The 7,500-nt window shown below is 44.7% G+C and overlaps 1 protein-coding gene across 1 annotated transcript in view; it reads right to left on the minus strand.

Moving 5' to 3' along the window:
- The window catches only part of LOC143281537 (cytoglobin-1-like), a 136,513-nt gene that overhangs the window by 59,899 nt on the left and 69,114 nt on the right, over positions 1-7,500 (minus strand). The window lies entirely within an intron of this gene.

Below are 7,500 nucleotides of genomic sequence, written 5' to 3' on the forward strand. Positions count from 1 at the left end.
TGTAAAAATCAGACTTGATGAAATTGAATTGAGCGGTATTTGGCTTCACCAGAACAAACCTGATTATAATCCTTTCGGCTTGATTTTTAAAAAAAAGAAAGAAGAAAAGAAAAAAAAGGGTTTAAATCACGTCTCCAGCTATCAGTGGTTTTCAGTTTCATCAAGGATGAAAAAGAGGGGGGGGAAAGCCTGTGCAAAAGTATCAAACGAATCCGCCTGATGATAGATTCGATTACTGTTTTTTGACTCACTTGTGTAAACAAAGTGAGTCTATGTTTTAACCCGGTGTTCGGTTGTCTGTGTGTGTGTGTGTGTCCGTGTGTCTGTGTGTGTGTGTGTGTCCGTGGTAAACTTGAACATTGACATTTTCTCTGCAAATACTTTGTCAGTTGACACCAAATTTGGCATAAAAATAGGAAAAATTCAGTTCTTTCCAGTCATCTTGTTTAAAACAATATTGCACCTCTGGGATGGGCACAAAAAAATAAAAAAGAAGCCTAATTATATGCAAACTGCATTTACTGTTATATTTATATTTTTTGTATTCTCTAAACTTGGCACTCTGACCTCTTATTCTGACACAACAACAAGAGGAGTCATTATTATCATTTTTTGCTCAAACAGGAACTTCTTTTGCTGAGCATGGAATTTTTTATTTATTTTGCAGACGTTTTGGTGCAGATAGTAAAAAAGGGAAATTACTCTGTAATTAATGGTAGGGGACTTAATTTATCTCAAGTGAGTCTTGAAGGCCTTGCCTTTCTTGTTTTCCTTTAAAAGATGCATTTTTACTTGCGATATAGAATATACCAACACAAGACAAGAGTGGACGGAAACCTAAATGATTTGAAGGAAAAGAACCTTATCACATTTTGATCATAATCATATTGCTTTCATATCTTATTTTTCTTAATATCATAGTGTTGCAAGACATATTGTGTGGGTGTTTTTTTTTTCGAATAACTTATCACGTTTGTGTCATAATGTCACACCCAGGTAGACAGCCTGTTGTGCAAATGACCCCGTGTTTGTAAAGCGCTTAGAGCTTGGTCTCCGACCGAGGATAGGCGCTGTATAAGTATCCATATCAAATCAAACCAAATCAGATCATAATGCTTTCTCCACCAGATGTATTTTGATATTATCTAAGTTTTGATAATTGTGAATGTGCCAGGTTAGGGCTTTTCAAAAAGAAGTCTCTTTATGTTTTCATTTTTATTCCTTCGTTTTATTGTTTTTCTCTTCTTTTCATTTCGGGGGGGGGGGGGGGGGGGGGAATTAGAGATAGATTTAAGACACTCACAGTAAATCGATAGTTTAGAGGGAGACCCCAAGGGAGCAGTCATATAGTTCATTCCCAGTCCTCAGCGGGACTCTGGTTACCCATCCATCAACCTAGTATCTCCTCGGCAAAACACGATCTCAGGAAAATTCGCAGAGAGAGAGAGGGGGAGAGAGAGGGGGGGGGGGAGAGAGAGAGGGGGAGAGAGGGAGAGAGAGGGGGGATAGGGGAGGGAGAGAGAGGGGGAGAGAGGGGGTTAGAGAGAGAGAGAGAGAGTGGGAGAGAAGGGGAGAGAGAGGGGGAGAGAGGGGGTTAGAGAGAGAGAGAGAGAGTGGGAGAGAAGGGGAGAGAGAGGGGGAGAGAGGGGGTTAGAGAGAGAGAGAGAGAGTGGGAGAGAAGGGGAGAGAGAGGGGGAGAGAGGGGGTTAGAGAGAGAGAGAGTGGGAGAGAAGGGGAGAGAGAGGGGGAGAGAGGGGGGATAGGGGAGGGAGAGAGAGGAGAGGGGAGAGAGAGAGAAGGAGAGAGGGAGAGAGAGATGGGGGGGGGGGGAGGCAGGGGGAGAGAACGAACGAACGAACGAACTTTCATTTTTCCAGGGTATTGAGATAAGCATAATGACAAGACTGCTTCTTTTTCCCCACCCAGCCATGGCATACAACATGAAAAGAATAAAGAAAAAGAAGAAGAAGAAGAAGAAATGCACAAGAACAGAATGAGAAAATTCATATCAGAAGAGAGGAATAGAGAGAGGGGTGGGGGTGGGGGCGAGAGAGGAGAGAGTAAAGAAGAAAAGATGAAATGTGTGTGTGTGTGTGTGTGTGTGTGTGTGTGTGTGTGTGTGTGTGTGTGTGAGAGAGAGAGAGAGACAGAGAGAGCGACAGACGGACAGACGGCAAGACAGACTGCTAAATCGACAGAGGAGAGAGAGAAGGTGAGAGAGGGGTGCGGCGGGGGGTGGGGGGGTGGGGGGTTCCGGGGGGGTGTCAAAAGCTACATTACAAAGTTAAATTACAACACATATTAAAGAAAATGGCAGGAACAATAATACTGAGAAAGAGGGGGGGGGGGGGGCAGAACGAGCGAGAGAGAGAGGGGGGAGAGAAAGAGAGAGAGAAAGAGGGGGGAGAGAGGGAGATGGAGAGAGCGAGAGGGGGAGAGAGAGAGCGAGAGAGAGAGAGCGAGAGAGAGCGAGAGAGAGAGAAAGAGAGAGAAAGAGAGAAAGAGAGAGGGAGATGGAGAGAGCAAGAGAGAGAGGGGGAGAGAGAGAGCGAGAGAAAGAGAGAGAGGGAGAGAGAGAGTTCTGCATATTCGAGAGAGAGAGAGAAAAAAATGATAGTGTGAGAACGAAAGGATTTCCTATTGGAATAGCTCAACAACTTACACATATACACCCACGCACGCACACTCACGCCCGCCCCCACCCACAGAGACAGAGATAGAGAGAGAGAGGGGGAGAAAGAGAGAGAGAGAGAGGAATAAGTAGAGCTTTGGTCACTTTGGAGAGAGAGAGAGGGGGGGGATACAAACAAAAGAGACTGTGAGAACGGAAGGATTTCCTGTTTGAATATATCAAACAATCTTTCCTAGGTTTCATCTCCCTCCTTTCCGCGACAGAGAAAGAAACAAAATGTCATGTAAGAGATTGTTTCCAGTATGAAAAAATCTTCCTCTTTTTGAATTTTTTAAATTTTTTAATGACAGTTTATCTCTGTTTTACTTTTATTTCGTTTCTCTTTGCCAGTATCTGTTATTCGGAGACATATATCATGGTGCAATTTGCCGGGAAACCGGTTTGTTTCACGTCCTTTAAGGGATGGTCCCACCGGCTTCAGGTTTTTCGTCTGCATTTTACGACAAGAGCACTAAAACAGGGGTGAACGTGTGTGTGTGTGTGTGTGTGTGTGTGTGTGTGTGTGTGTGTGCGTGCGTGCGTGCGTATGTTTGTGCGTGCATGCTTGCGTGTCCGTGCATGCATGTGTGTACGTCCGTGTCGTGTGTGTGTTGTGCTGTGTTGTAGTGTGTGTGTGTGTGTGTGTGTGTCTGTTGCGCGCGCGCGCTCATGTGTGTGTGTGTGTGTGCGTGTGTGTGCGCATGATTGCACTGATGTTTGTGAGCAAGAGGAAGTGGTAGAAGGAGACAAAGACGGAGAGAAGAGAATCAAGAAAACAAAGCAGGTGCGTGAATTCTATCTACGCCAGAACGAAAGAAAAGTGACACCACAATATAGGATCGACAGAAAGTCCGAACCGGAAGACATTAAATCACCCATAATGCACCATCAGTCAGGTGGAGACAACGCATCGCCGGGCCCCTGAACGAGCATATGGTAAACACGTGTCAGCTTGACCAATCAGCACTATTACTGCTACTACGGGCACGTTCAGTTTGCACCTGGCTGGCCAATGGATGGTGTGTGTGTGTGTGTGTGTGTGTGTGTGTGTGTGTGTGTGTGACAGATATGATTACATGTGTGTGTGTGCGTGTGTGTGTGTGTGTGTGACACATGATTCTATGTGTGTTAGTATGTGTGTGTGCGCGCGCGAGTGCACGTGTGTGTGTGTGTGTGTGTGTGTGTGTGTGTGTGGTATTTTCTCTGTGCGTACGCGCGTGCTCTGTGTGTGTGTGTGTATGTGCGTGCGTGCGTGCGTGTGTGTGTGTGTGTGTGTGTGTGTGTGTGTGTGTGTGTGTGTTATTTTATCTGTGCGTACCCGCACACTCTCGCTCTGCGTGTGTGTGTGTGTGTGTGTGTGTGTGGTATTTTCTCTGTGCGTACGCGCGTACTCTGTGTGTGTGTGTGTGTGTGTGTGTGTGTGTGTGTGTGTGTGTGTGTGTGTGTGTGTGTGTGTGTGTGCAAATAACCTTCGTTGCCTGGACGTCCACTGATGCATGCTTGGCTGCCCCGTGTTTTCCGACCCGTGGAAATTGGGTCGGCGATGCACACTAGATTGTGCTCTCAGTGCGAGGGAACAGGGAGCAATTTGCACGTTGTACTCGGGGGCAGGGGCGTGGGAGGAAGGAGTGGGGGGGGGGGGGGGGTAAAGGAATGGGGAAGGGAGGGGGAAGGGGGAAGGGGAGGGGGTAGATGGCCAGCCAGGCCCATCTGACAGAGGTCATGGTGGAAGCAAGCAGGATCTGTGTATACGCACACAGAGGATCAAAATATGCACGTTAAAGATCCAGTGATCCACGACAGCGTTTTGTGGGTTATGGAAACAAGAACATACCCAGCATGCACCCCCACCCACCTCCCAAATTGGAGCATGTCTGCCAACCTGGTGGGGAAAATAAACAAAATGGTCAAACACGTAAAATGCTACATGCTCTGTATGAGTATATGTGTGTGTGACTGAAACCTGATTGAATGACACAGGAAACGAATGGTGAGCGCTCAGTCGCAGCTGTCAGTCGGTTCTACCTGGGAAGGCAGCCTGTTGTGCAAATGACTCCGTGTTTGTAAAGCGCTACGAGCTTGGTCTTCGAGCGGAGATAGGCGTTGTATAACTATCCATATCATTCATTATCATGGCGAAGGGTTTCTTCTTCTTCTTCTTCTTCTTCTTCTTCTTCTTCTTCTTCTCCGTGAAGTCACTGGGGCGCCGCACAGAAGAACACTTAACCCCGATTCCCCCTGTTATGTCAGTTGCGAATCAAAGCCTGTGTCTCTGAAAATAGTTTTCCTGTCCAGTGCACAACCCAGATTGTCAGGGTGAAGTAGAAGTATTTGAGCCAGACGGTCACCCATGCTGGAACTAGGGCAACAGGTCTTGACAGTGAACAGGCCTCGCACTGAGGCCTCAGGCACCATGCATTCAGGTTCAAGCCCAGGTTCAATTCTGCAGTGATGTTAGTCCATCGTGGTTTTCTGTCGTCGGCTTTACACCTCTCTGAACAACTCTCTTTTGGCCGACCTTCCCAAATATCTGTTAGACAGACTCCAACGAATTCAGAATAACGCTGCCAGACTCGTTTGCAGAGCTTCTAAATTTGACCATGTTTCTCCTCTCCTTCAGTCTCTCCACTGGTTGCCTGTTTCTGATCGAATAGACTATAAGCTATCCACTCTGACCTTTTCTGCGGTCAACGGATCTAGCCCCAAGTATCTTTCTGAACTCATCCATATCTATACCCCGTCTCGCCAGCTCCGTTCTTCCTCTGATACTCGACTTCTCAGGATACCTCACGTCAGAAGTAAGACCTATGGACACAAATCGTTTTCTTTTCAATCGCCAAAGACGTGGAACAAGCTCCCTGATAACTTCCGTCATTCTGATTCCCTCGCATCTTTTAAATCTTGTCTAAAAACTCACCTTTTCCCTCAGCAATAAGTTCAATTGTGGCAGGTCCACTTCCTTTGCGTTAGCTGTGCTTGACTATGTGTGTATACATATGTATGTGTACATAACTACATGCATGTATATGAATGTTTATTGTGTGTGCGTGAGTTTATGAAAGTTTGTGCCTGCCTATGTGTGCGTATGTGTTAGGGTAGCTGTTAGATACACATGTATGTTAAAATGCATGTATGAAGTGTGTGTGTGTGTGTGTGTGTGTGTGTGTGTGTGTGTGTGTGTGTGTGTGTGTGTGTGTGTGTGTGTGTGTGTGTGTGCAGTCACATTTTGGCGTGTGTGTATGTAACATTGATGTAATGTTTTATGTTAACAAAAGCGTTTTTGTGAAGCATCTAGAGCAGATTTGTGGATAGTGTGCTATATAAGTATCCATTATTATTATTATTATTATTATTATTATTATTAACAACCAGTTTACTTATCCAGTATTCCCTGGAATTTTATTTCCTGACATGAAGAGATTCTAAATGTATTTTATGCTTTATTTCGAGAGCACGAGAGATATCAGATGACTCACACAAAGGACAAAGATATCGGCCAAACGAATCTGTCGACAGGTCAACCAACGGCAAAGCTCCTGCCATTCCATTTCTATCACTGTCTGAGTGTGAGGGGTTGGGTGTATAAGTCTCTGTAGCCTTACTGGATCGCAGGGTATGCTTTGGTTTTATAGTGTGGTCTGGGCAATCAGTGGCTTCGACGTCGTCACTTTAGATTTTTTAAATATAATTTTGTTTCAAATTTTGTATCTGGGTCGTTACTCTGCTATTGGGAAATGACTATAAAACAATGAAGGAAGACATGCACACACTCACATGTATCTATAGACACATATATAATGGTCGACACATGCACGCACTTACAGACAGACTCACACACACACACACACACACACACACACACACACACACACACACACACACACACACACACACACTAGTGTTATGTGTTAAATAGTCCAGTTGGTTGTTTATTGTAGGTCCCACATGAACCTCTTTTCAAATAATAATCTACAGAAGTAGTGCATACAATATTTGATTATTGATATATATTTTTTCTTTTGGTCCTAATCCCGCTTCCCCCGTCCCGCCTCTCACACACACCCTTCCAATATTATGGTTTTTTTTCTTTCTCCAATCACTGACACTCACCCTCTCCATTTTAGATTTTGTACTCTATCTTTTCCATATTCTGTTCTCTCTCTCTCTCTCTCTCTCTCTCTCTCTGTCTTCCTTTCTTAGTCCCCTCCCCCTTGTCCCCCCTCCCATCCACCTCAACCGCCCCCCTTTTCATTCGAATATACAGAAATGTCGATTTCTAATTAATACTAACAATCATCATTATGATAGAAATGATAATAATCCAAATAATAATAATAATAATATCATTTATTTTCAGTCTAATATCATCATCTTAGATGAACAGACTATAAATAAATAAACGAACGAACACACACACACACACACACACACACACACACACACACACACACACACACACACACACACACACACACACACACACACACACACACATACACACACACACACACACACACACACACACACACACACACACACACACACACACACACACACACACACGCACACACACACCCACAGATACTCATTCACTAGAGAGAGAGAGAGAGAGAGAGAGAGAGAGAGAGAGAGAGAGAGAGAGAGAGAGAGAGAGAGAGAGAGAGAGAATACAGAAACAGAACAGAAACAGGAACACAAAAAAAAGTTTTAGATCGGTGATAAAACAAACAGGAGATAATCACCCAGCTATCTACACCACTACAACAAACTACCGCATCTGATTTTTTTTTTTTTCCATCTCAGCACAATTAGCTATGTTACTCTGTGGA

This window comes from Babylonia areolata, chromosome 4 (assembly GCF_041734735.1).
Source record: "Babylonia areolata isolate BAREFJ2019XMU chromosome 4, ASM4173473v1, whole genome shotgun sequence".
Classification (NCBI taxonomy): domain Eukaryota; kingdom Metazoa; phylum Mollusca; class Gastropoda; order Neogastropoda; family Buccinidae; genus Babylonia; species Babylonia areolata.